Source organism: Pinus tabuliformis, chromosome 3_1 (genome assembly GCF_031772625.1).
Source record: "Pinus tabuliformis cultivar Carrire ecotype Pingquan chromosome 3_1, CPIR1, whole genome shotgun sequence".
In the NCBI taxonomy this organism is placed as follows: Eukaryota; Viridiplantae; Streptophyta; class Pinopsida; order Pinales; family Pinaceae; genus Pinus; species Pinus tabuliformis.
The window spans coordinates 672,884,615-672,897,330 of record NC_142301.1 but is presented as its reverse complement, the minus strand read 5'-3'; the positions used below and the strand labels follow the sequence as shown (position 1 = coordinate 672,897,330).

The 12,716-nt window shown below is 39.5% G+C and overlaps 1 pseudogene; it reads left to right on the top strand.

Moving 5' to 3' along the window:
• The first annotated feature begins 3,701 nt into the window (after window positions 1–3,701).
• Window positions 3,702–12,716, top strand: part of LOC149188886 (putative aldo-keto reductase 4) — a 119,325-nt pseudogene continuing 110,310 nt past the window's right edge.

Genomic DNA, 12,716 nt, shown 5'->3' with positions numbered 1-12,716 from the left:
TGTTGGTCATCTACCCAAGTTTTGAGCTCCTCCCCTATGGAGAATATTCTGGAAAATTGGGCATCCTCAGAGCAAATGTAGAAACTTGGCAGAAAAAGAAAATAAAGGAACAAATGAAGGATCTAGAAGACATTAAAATAGCACTGGATGCATTGACACCATGGATGTTATCTCAGTCACTACCTGATGAAATTTGGTCACGTATCAATGCTCTTGAACAAAATAAAAGAGAAATATTGGCGGCACAGGAATCCACCTGGAGGCTAAAGAGTAGAGCAATCTGGATAAATGAAGGGGATCGTCATACTAAGTTTTTTCATCGTTATGCAAATCACAGGTGTAACACAAATACTATTTGGGAAATTCAAAAGCAGGATGGTGCCCGAATTCTATCTCAGGAGGGCATACGTGAAGCTGCTGTTTCACATTTCAAAAATCATACAAACAAAGGGAAGAGGTTGAAGTGAATGATATGCTATGGGTCACTGATATGTATCCAAAAATTTTTGATGAGGAGGTAAATATATGTTTCTTTAAGGAGGCTACAATAGACGAAACACTGGAAGTTCTCAAAGCATTCAAGAAAGATAAGAGTCTGGGTCCAGATGGCTGGAATGTTGAGATTTTCACGCACTTCTTTGAGATTTTTAAATCAGATCTCCTAAATATGGTGGAGGAGTCGCGATGTATTGGGCATATTCATCCTCGTATTAATTCCACATACATCACTCTTATACCCAAAATAAAGCCTAAGAAGAATTTTATTGACTATCGTCCAATTTCATTATGTAACCTAATTTACAAGCTCATTTAAAAAACAATCGCGAGGAGGATGCACAATATTCTGTCAAAGTATATCTCTGCTGAGCAATATGGATTCCTGCCTGATAGGAAAATTCACGATGTTGTCACTATCGCGTAGGAATGTATGCATTCCATCCATATTTCTCATCAAAATGTAGTCATCATGAAGGTGGATCTGATGAAGGCTTATGATTCAGTTGATTGGGGTTATCTTCGCTTGATTCTTATAAAGATAGGACTGCAACTGAGGTGTGTAAAATGGATTATGGCATGTGTCCAGAATATAAATTATGTTGTAATTATTAATGGATATCCCACCCAGTTTTTCCGTGCTGGGCGTGGATTGAGGCAAGGTTGCTCTTTGTCACCATTATTGTTTATACTGGCTATGGATGGTTTGAGTATGCGGATTAAGCGGGTGGTTGAGGACGGAGTATTTTTGGCACTAGAATCTGGGAAAAATATCAAAATATCGCATGGTTTTTTTGTTAACGATGTGCTAACCATGGGCATGATTCGTCGCATTTCATGGATGCATCTTTTTCATATTTTCAATATATTTGAAAAAGCTTCTAGCTTAATCATGAATATACATAAATCTAAGCTATATTTTGACATGGGCGCTATGGAAGATATCAACTATATTAAGAACCTGTTTGGGGTGGAGGCAACCTAAATGGCGAATGGTATACAATATCTCGGACACCATATAAAACCAAATTGTTATAGAAACAGTGACTGGCAATGGCTAGTGGATAAATTCTTCAAGAGAATTTTTGGGCGGGAATTTCGTTATCTATCCATGGGTGGTCGCGTGACGCTAACAAAGGCAGTGCTAACTCAACTGGGCATTCTATGGGCTCACTTATTTCATATCCCATTGGCAACTATAAATAACATAAACAAAATTATGGCAAATTTTATTTGGGTTGGTTGTAACCGAAAGCACAAATATCACCTTACTAAATTTCGCCATATTGCATGCTCGAAGATGAGAGGGGGATGGGGTATCATGAACCTTAAACAGTTTGGCAAAGCATTATTAGTAAAATCTCTATGGAGGGCTATCTTTGGATCTGGTGTATGGAGTAGAATGATCCACCAAAAGTATATGAAGAACAAAAGTTTCACCTGTTGGTTTCGGAAAAATTCCATTGGTATTTCAGGTGGCTCGGCTATATGGAGAAGCTTTCAAAAAGTTGGAAATTTTTTCCTCAATCAACTCAGGTGGAACATGGGATCTGGACACTCCATAATTATTGGCCTTGATCAGATATATGGAACAAATGGGGGAAGCCTCTTCTTTGAACAAATGCGCCTGACTGTTCTTAGAAAAGGATTTTTGTTTTGGAATCAATTGATTCGAACATGGAGTGACCACTTTCCTATATGGAACTCTCCATTACAGATGGGGTTGATAGGACAAATGGTAGATGAAAGGCTTTTCATTATTGATGTTTTAAAATTTGTTGGGATTTGTAGGGAGGTCCATCATGATAGACTTATTTGGTCTGGGAAAATAAAATATACAAATGTTGTGGTTGCAGACATATATGATAAACTGTGTGAGGTAGAATGCGGATATGTGGTGGATTTGATGCTATTTGAATTATGGAAATGTCATGTCCCATGTAAAACCATCTAGTTTACATGGCTTTTTTTCCACAACAAGAATCTAGCATGGTAGAATTTGCAAAAACGTCATTGGCATGGTCCTGGCATATGTGTTATTTGCAAGCAGGAGGAGTAAAACAATGCACATCTATTTTTGTCATGTCAACATGTTTCCAAGGTATGGTTTAAACTTGATGCTTATTATGTTTTTCCTCACCTTCAATTTCAAAATGTTGCAGATTGTTTGAGATGGTGGCTCAATAAAAAATTGGCATGGAGGAACATTCCTCTATTTGTTTTTTGGACTATATGGAAATGGAGGAACAAACGTATCTTTGAGAACTGTTTTGAAGATTTTGGAGTTACATATGAAAAGATCATTTCATTAATGACACTTTATCTAGCAAAGGAGATTCACCAAAAATAGAAGTAGAAAAAGAGTGTTGCTCCTCCTATGGTATATCTGATTGCCTTCTTCAATGGGGCTTCATAAAACCAAATTTATGGATGTGGCATATGGCTGGTTATGTCACCCGATTTGCAGTATACGACATACTGGAATGAAAGGACGGGCACCAACAACAAGGCTGAGGCAATGGCACTTTGGGGTATCATTTGGCTTATAACTTTTTTAAATATCCCAGAGATCCATATATATGGCGACTCCAAGATTATTGTGGATCATGTTAAGAGAAATGCCAACATAAATCAGCCCTCCTTTTTGGGATGGTTAAGGAGAATTGAATGCCTCTAGACAAAGAGAGGACATCCTCCTATTAATTACATAGGAAGAGAATATAACCAGATAGCGGATTTTCTCTCAAAGAAGGGCCTTCTGGGTAAAACAGGTAAAGTTCAGATGGTCATTTACATGGAGGTGCAACAACCACACTTTGTGGTTTCTTCATTCCACGGATAAGTTTTTACATCAGCAATTCTCGATCTATTATTGATTGTTGATAAAACTACTATTTCCATAATTGTATGTGTAGATTATTGGAACTATAAAAATGGACGCTATATTTTTCTGTTTCTTTGATAGTTCTGATGATGATTTAGAAGGAACAAACATTTCTAGGATGATCTTTTTGCTTAAGTTTATTTTCTTAAGAAACATGATTATTTCTAGTTTTTTGGGCAGTTTTGAGGGGATTGACTGTTTCAAGCTATTTGGTAATCTGGAGTTCTATAGTGTACACTCTGGAAGACAATTGATGTATATGATCCATTAGTTTCTTATTATCTAATATACAACTTTTTATATTGAAAAAAAAACAATAGCAATGGCACAATTAGCAACAACAGCAAATACAGTGCATAGATTGTGTTTGGGGTCGCAAGGATTAGAAGTATCAGCACAGGGTTTGGGTTGCATGGGCATGTCTGCCTCCTATGGCCAACCAAAGCCCAATGGAAAAATGATATCTCTCATCCACCATGCCATCTCCAAGGGCATCACCCTTTTGGACACTTCAGAAATTTATGGGCCCTTCACCAACGAAATCCTCATTGGAAAGGTAGGATTGCCTGCCCCCTCAAGGGGTTTCTATTTTCCTTAGAATTACCAATGAATTTATATGGATCTTAACTTGAGATTTTGATTCACGCTTGCAGGCCATTAAAGATATAAGAGACAAAGTCCAATTAGCTACAAAGTTTGGACTTAGCTATCCAGATGGAAAATGAAAGATCCGAGGAGATCCTGCATATGTTCGCGCCTGCTGTGAAGCAAGCTTGAAGAGACTGGATGTCGAGTGCATTGATCTTTATTACCAACATCAGATTGGAAAAATAATCCCAATTGAAGTCATGGTATGTATGCATACCATCGGTTGAATTTCTCTCTGTTTGGGTGTATTTATCGTTGGTTTTTGTTAGGTTTAGTCTTTATTAAGTTTTGGCTGATAGGAATCCATGTAACATAATCACTCTCTATATTTAGGTTTAAGATAGTCTCCCACAACTTTGGTAACATCATCCCACACTCACATAGATAGTTTTTCCATCCAACATTGAAACATCTTAGCCTAGCTTAATTTAGCATGGAAAAAATATTGTTTGGTTAACATGTTTAATAAATTCAATAAGAACATTTGTTTTCTTAAAACCATCACATGGATTAGATCATTAACCTTATCACATTGATTAGATCGTTGACCTTATCACATTGATTATATTTTATTGTAGGAATAGTTGATACTCTTGGGCCTTAATTTGAATTTGTGGAAAGTACTTTGTTTCACCTATTATGCATATAACAACTATTCGCCATAGCTCTTAATTTCCTTGCCACCCATTATCAATTATTTCAAGGATTGGGTGAGAAATACACCCTTTGCAAGGATATACACTTTTTTTTCAAGTGAAGAAATCTGGAGCAGCTTTCAGGCATTCATAGTCCTGCCTGGGATTGGACCACGAGACCTGTGGGAACCAAACCTCCCCACCTATCAATTGGTCCACATCCTCAGGACTTTTGCAATGACATACACTATAGTATGTATGTTAGTAACCATCGTGTCCAATGGCATGCGTACTTACATACATACCACACTATAACGTACCTCACTATAATATGCATAAGGTTCACCTATGGTTTACATATTGGTTGTATTATGGGTCCATTTTATCATTTATGGGAATGGGAGCTTTTTAGCCATGCAAAAACTTGGGATTCCAATGTTGCAATAGAGGTATGTTATATTTTGTTGTTGAATATATAGTTACAATAATTATCCCATTTGCTTTTCTTATTGTCTACTCAATGTTTAAGACTTGTAAGGCATCCTTTAAGGAGTTAATGTTAGGGAAAGAAAAATGTTGTAAAAAAAATAGCACTACAACCACAAAAACAATGCCTCGCAATCATTGGGGAAAGAAAAGCACAATAGAATACTTAACACTACAACCACAAAAACAATGCCTCGTAATCATTAAGGTCAATATGCTCAAACATTAAGACAAATAATTTCACTGATTGATTTTTGATAAAATATTATCGTAGTAAGAATGTGAGTCACTAAGTCAAATTGGAAAACAATAGAAACAAGTAGAATATACATGCCCTATCAAAACGCAATCAAACTTGCCACGACTAAGTACGTAGAAAAACTTATGGATATAATTTAAAAGTTTAATACACCTATAATGGATAAATAATAATTCTTCAACATTCTCTCTCTCTCCTTGAGGTGATTTTCCTATAGCATGTTTGTAGTGGGATTCATAATTTTTTTTATAAGATTTGATGCATTTATTGAAGGGTGAAATGTCAAGGAAATAGTTTTTGTTATAGAAATTAATTGGTGTATGGGCCAAATATAGAGCATAATGAAGAAATCTAAAACATGGATCCTAAAGTTCCAGGCCAAAGCACACAAAGAACTTGCTCATTGCAATACACGACAATGTTTTCATTAATTGATGCTTGTATTATATTTAAATGATATGTGCAATTGCTAGCAAAATGGAAGGATTTTGTAAGAGTAGGCTACTTCTGGACAAGTGACATTTTTCATTAACCTATAAAGAACATCTAAGTGTTACAAGCTATAAGTACCACCTAGATGTGGGAGTTCAAATACACAAGATGTCAAATTTTTCTAAGCACAAAATTTACCGGGGAAAATTATTTATGACATATGCATGACATATGCAAATAAAGATGATTTTAAGATTTATACTACAATACATGAGTTCTCAAGGAGCTCCCTTTTGCTTTTGAATTGTCCTCAATATTTGTTGTATATGGGGGAATTTCTCTCTAAAGTATGCTCACAGAACCACTTAGCTTACAAATGTAGTTTTCCTTTTCTATCAACTTGTTATGTTTTAGTCTATTTGATTTTTGTTTCCCATGCCCTTGTATCTAGCTATGTGTCTTTTCCTAGAGCATTTTAGACACTTTGAATAATATCTTGGGGGTGCATAACTTGTTCCTCCTCCTTTAAAGGCATAAGCTCGCGTAATTAGTTTAGGCTTCCAATGTTAACCACATAATGAATCTTCAGATAGTTTGAGAAGGAAGTAATTCACTCCAGTGGGTTACAAGATGCTATACAAATCATATCTAATAGACTTTAATTACATGGGATGTCTAATACACTAATGTCAAGTATATGTGTGAGGGAGTGGTTGAGATGGCTTGCTATTTGTTTGGGGCTTCATTCTTATATTAGATTAAATGTTTGATATTTTGTGTGCAACATAATTTATTTGCTTAAAATTTTTGTTAGTGTAAGTACTTGAACTGGGGTATACATTCCTCATTGTAAATGTTATATTTCAACATGGCATGGGATATATATTTAGAGAGATAAGCGACTAGTTGTCCTCCCTACGTAAGAAACAAGGGTAGAAAATTGGGAGGTCAATCACTACTTGAAAAGGTTATGGAATGTCAAGGAGTGCAAGTGCGAGTGTTCAACAAATTGTGTCTTCTTGAGTTGGTAAGTTTTTTCTTTTCTTTGAATTCTTAATGTAATTACTTAGTACTATTTGTAAGTTGATTTAGAAAGAGCAATTAAAGGACATTGGTGGCCAAATTTTCTATAGAAGTTATTCCTTTTAATAAAAAAATTATCGTGTTACATTATTGGTCATTGGTCATTCTTTGGGCATTTTTCTTAGGAGCTACTTGTACTCCTTGATACTGGGCTATAAATTGATGGCACTAGATGGAATCTTGTTCAGAAAAATATATTTTGATTTTTTCCTCATGCTTCCCTTCTATTATCAGATCTAATACAATCTTGACATATTACAAATGATCCTACTTTGTTGGGTTGTAATCCAAGGTGACATTAAGGTATGCAATAACACAACTTCCAATGTAAGACCTGAAAAATGTTGTTGATTTTGCTCATAAATGTGGCAAGATAACTAGTAAGTCCGTGCAACATACAAGACCACTCAAAGAGCCCAAACTTGGTTTTGAAGTTTGTGTTCTAAACATATATGAGTTCTATTTGAACTTGATGGTAGCTAGAGGTTGAATCAATTTCTAGAAAACAATCATCCCATTGGAATTGATTAATGATCTTGCTGCCTTCTTCTCTGGTTTCTGTCTCTTAGTGTTTAGTCCTCCTCTCAGGGTTCGCTTTGACTGACTCTCTCTTCAACTGTGTATTCTGTCTCTATTCACGGCTTTTAGCCATTATGTCCAATGCCTGTTCGGTTCCTCGTCCGCCTCTATTGATTCACCTTCTATAGCTGCGCTTGGAGTTCCATGTTCGGCGTCAGCATGAACGCTCAGGGAGTGGCCACATGTCCTCCTCTAAACGATGCCAGCCTACTTCGTTGGTTCGTTTCTTTAGTTACATCATGGATGAAGTCTTTCCTCCACTGTGGTGGTCAAATGGATTCCAAATCCTTTTAAAACGCGGCATATTCCTTCGTCAATTCCGCTTCCTCCATCGGGCTTGATCTCAGCTGTCCGATCTGGGGCCTCTAGATCCGATGCCATACGCACGTCCTACATGGTTAACTTGCTCAAGCGATAGCACGCGATCAACGGCGGTTTTCTCTCACATTCACTTGCCATGCATCGATCATTGAGTGGGATCACTCCGCTTCCATCCAAAACTGCTTACCATTTGAGGGTGCCCCGATCAATACTGCTGGTCTCTAGAGCGCGGGTCATGCCTTTGTCCTTTTAGTGTTGTTCGCCTTTTCGCCCGCGGTTCTCCAGTTCACCATGCATCGGATAGATCTTTCTAACGAGCTATCGTACGTGTCAAACGGAGATCGTATGCCAAAGTTACGACCCCGGGAAATTGATGTACCAATTTACCCAAACGGGGCCCACAATTTGGCGTTTCATCTTCTAGGGTTAGATTTCGGAATGTTAAGGGTTTTCCATTGTTTCTCAACAATAAATAGGCCTTCGAGCCTCATTGTAACACAGTTCATAACAGTTCAGAGGCATGTAGCCACCACATCTCTTTTCAGAGATAAGCTACCATCGCCCTAGCTGGTTTATTTCCATTTCTGGTTGTAAGCATATTTCATTATTTTCCATTAATGAAATGAAGTATTATTTCCGCTGCATCTTTGTGTATATGGTTATCTCTGTAATTTGTTGCGTTCCTGTTTAAATCCGGATCAGTGGTATCAGAGCGGTCTGCTTTTTCTATGTTTTTCTTTGCTTGTCCCCAATGAGGTCGGGATATAAGGAGTTAGGGCTTGAACTGGTCGAACCTTTGCAAGACCAGCCTTGAAAATCCCGACGGCCTCCCATGGCGGATGAGAAGAAAGACGAGGGGGCAGGAGATCCTATCAAAATCTTGCTCGAAGAAGCGCTTGAGCGGCAAAGGAACGCGATGATGGATAGCTTTGCACAGATTCTTCAGTGGCTACCCAGAGGCGACGCATTGGCTTCCAACAGCGACTCTGGAAACGCCACACCGTTTAAGGTACAAGTTAATTTTGAAATCCCCATCTTCGAGGGTTAAATAGACGCAGATGCCGTAGATAAATGGTTAAATCTGCTAGATGGGTATTTTTCTGTTCACGAATTTTCAAGTCGGGAAAAGATTGTTTTCGCTCTTCTTAAAGCAGCCCCCCACGTCAAGGACTGGTGGGAAACCTACTGCGAGCAGAAGGATGAAAGTACAGGCTCACTATTTTCAGCCGCACCCACTTGGAATGACTTCTGGGATGCCATCAAGGAGCAATACTACCCTGTTGGAAGCTATGAGGACAAATACATCAAATGGACCACACTGCGGCAGGGACGAGACCAAGATGTGCCAGAGTTCACAAACATTTTTCATACCCTTTGCACACAGTTGGGTATCAAAGATTCTGAGCTACATTTGGTACTCAAATACCGTGGCTGCCTGCACAAATACATCCAGGAAGAGATGGTTTTCTTGAACATCTCCTCGCTCGGCACGGCGTACCGATACGCTGTCAAAATCGAGCAAAAGTTCAAACAGAAGAAGCGAGACTTTGGATCTGCAAATCCGAAGCCCAAAGGACAAAGCCAAGGCGGGGTGACCCAAGAAAACCCGTCGAAGCCGCAAGAAAAGAACAACACCATGAAGCCGAAGAAGGACACAGGGAAGTGGTGTGAGTTCCACAAGAGTCCCACTCATAACACAAGTGAGTGTCGGACCAACCAGTCACTGGTGGCTGAGTTGAAGGCTTCCGAATCAGATGCATGTTCCGACCCTGAGCCAGAACCCGACAAGGGGAATGGCAAAGGGAAGCATATCATTGATGCGGATCACAGTGCCACTGTTGCCACCGCCAAGATCCAGAAAGATGAGCTCGAAAATCCAGAGGAAGGGGAGCGTCTTTTCCACTCACAGATGTGGGTGAAGGGTTCGCCGCTACAATTCATTGTCGACAGTGGCAGCCACAAGAACCTCATTTCAGCAGAGGTTGTGAAGCGGTTGGGCCTACCGACTACACCGCACCCGCAGCCGTACAGTATCGGGTGGCTTCACGAAGGACGAGATCTGAAAGTTTGCCAGCAGTGCCACCTTCCCTACAGCATCAAACCCTTCACAGACGAGGTATTGTGTGATGTTACACCTCTGGATGTTTGCGATGTATTATTAGGCCAGCCATACTTGTGGAGGCGACATGCTGTGTATGAGTCCAGGCCTCGTGCTGTCATTATTTCTTTGAATAATTCATTATTCAGGATACCGGAGGTAGCCCCACCTACCGCCACATCTTTGATCAGTACCAAGAAAGGCAGCAAGCTCATATCACAGACCAGGAAATTCATCTGTCTGGTTCACTCCCAAAGTAAGGGGAAGATCATTGCTACATCCATGACCCCTGCAATGGGTTCCTCCACGCAGCAGCAGCAGCAAAGGGATACGGTCATTACAAAACACAGGAACAACTTCTCCTCACCCACACAGGTACCACACAAGTTTCAGGTGGACAACAAAGTCTGGTTGCATCGACAGAAAGAACGCCTTACCAGAACCCACCAGAAGCTCAGACCACTCCGACATGGTCCTTACAGCAGTACCAAGGCTATGGGGAACAATGCTTTGGAGCACATCATTCCTCCATTCCTTCGCCTGCACCAAATGTTCAATGTGGACCATCGTCGACCATGCTTCCCACCATCACTGGACACATCAGAGATTGCAGGACAAGTTCAGCAGATGGAGGAACTCAACGCAATGGGGACCATTGCTTCCTAAGGGGGGAGGAATGATCCAGGTGGATGTTGGTGGCCACCCACCTATCCCATTTGGACCCCCACAACTGTCTCTTTCAGCTTTTTCAGTTTCCTAAATTGTAGCACAGTTTACTATTTTTAGCAGTTTTTCGGGTCCTGAACTTCCGGAGCCGTTTTGAGGCCCTAAACGACGTTTTTTTGGGAATCTAGGGAAACATGGGTCCATGGACCCATGTTGCCTCCCAAAGTGGTAGTACTCGGATAGATCTTTCTAACGAGCTATCGTACGCGTCAAATGGAGATCGTATGCCAAAGTTACGACCCCGGGAAATTGATGTACCAATTTACCCAAATGGGGCCCACAATTTGGCGTTTCATCTTCTAGGGTTAGATTTCGGAATGTTAAGGGTTTTCCATTGTTTCTCAACAATAAATAGGCCTTCGAGCCTCATTGTAACACAGTTCAGAACAGTTCAGAGGCATGTAGCCACCACATCTCTTCTCAGACATAAGCTATCATCGCCGTAGCTGGTTTATTTCCATTTCTGGTTGTAAGCATATTTCAGTATTTTCCATTAATGAAATGAAGTATTATTTCCGCTGCATCTTTGTGTATATGGTTATCTCTGTAATTTGTTGCGGTCCTGTTTAAATCTGGATCAAACCCTGTGGTAAGTTTTTAGAAATTCTGAGTGCCCTCCTAAGGGAGAAGTGTGCAATTCCATAAGAATCTTTTGTTTTAGCTAGGAATTCTTACAGAGGTATAAGCGATCTTTGTACCATAATGAATAATTTTGCTAGCTAAATGTATCAGACGTACTAGAATCTTGTTGTAACTTTCGAATAAGTGCCCACACTTTTCGTCATTCTTCCATTCCTCCCTTGCTTCATTTATCCAATCTTGTTGGATAATAGAAATGGCACACAACAATGCTTCCAAATCCTCATCCTTTCTTGAGAGTGCATCTGCCACTACATTTTGCTTCCCTTTTTTGTAGATGATTTCAAAGTCATAGCCCAACATCTTTGTGACCCACTTTTGTTGCTCTTCAGAGGATAATCTTTGTTGTAAAAAGTATTTAAGGTTATCATGATCCGTTTTTACCTTGAAGTGTCTTCCCATTAGGTAGGGTCGCCATTTCTTAAGTGCATGGAGTATTGCCAACATTTCCTTCTCATAAATAGCTTTGCTTAAAAACTTTCCCTTGATTGGACGACTTTCAAAAGCAATGGGTCTTTCATCTTGCTTTAGAACAACACCAATTCCATTTCCTGAAGCATCACATTCCACAATAAAGGTTTTTGTGAAGTCGGGTGTAGCTAAGATCGGTGCTTGGCACATTGCCTCTTTATGATGTTCAAAGGCCTTTGTTGCTTCTGGAGTCCATGAAAGTGCATCTTTCTTCAATAATGTTGTTAGAGGTGCTGCTATTCTCCCATAATTATTAACAAACTTGCGATAATACCCTGTCAACCCGAGAAATCCTCGCAGATTCTTTATGGATGTGGGGATTTTCCATTCCTTAATGGCTTTAATTTTGCTAGGGTCTACCTTAACTCCTTCATGAGATACAATACGACCCAGATATTCCACCTCCTGGACTCGAAAGAAACATTTGGATATTTTTGCATATAATTGTTTCTCCTCCAATAGTTGTAGCACCCTGTCAACATGTTCAACATGATCCTTCCAAGACTTGCTGTAGATTAGTATATCATCAAAAAATACTAACACAAATTTTCTAAGGAATGGTTTGAATATTGAATTCATCAAACCTTGAAATGTTCAAGGTGCATTGGTAAGGCCAAAAGGCATGACCAAAAATTCATAATGACCCTCATGAGTTCTAAATGCTGTTTTCGGAATGTCTTCAGTCTTCATTCTGATTTGATGATATCCTGAACGAAGATCCAACTTGGTGAAGTAAATTGATCCATGCAATTCATCCAGTAATTTATCAATGACAGGAATGGGGAACTTATCTTTAATAGTGAGCTTGTTGAGCTCCCTATAATCTGGACACATGCGCCATGATCCATCCTTCTTGTGTGTTATCACTCAGGTTGTCCTTAAGCTCTGGAAAAAGATACGGCCGAGGTAACCACAGACCAACTTTGGACTGCAGGTTCTAGCCAACCTGCAATCAGAGAG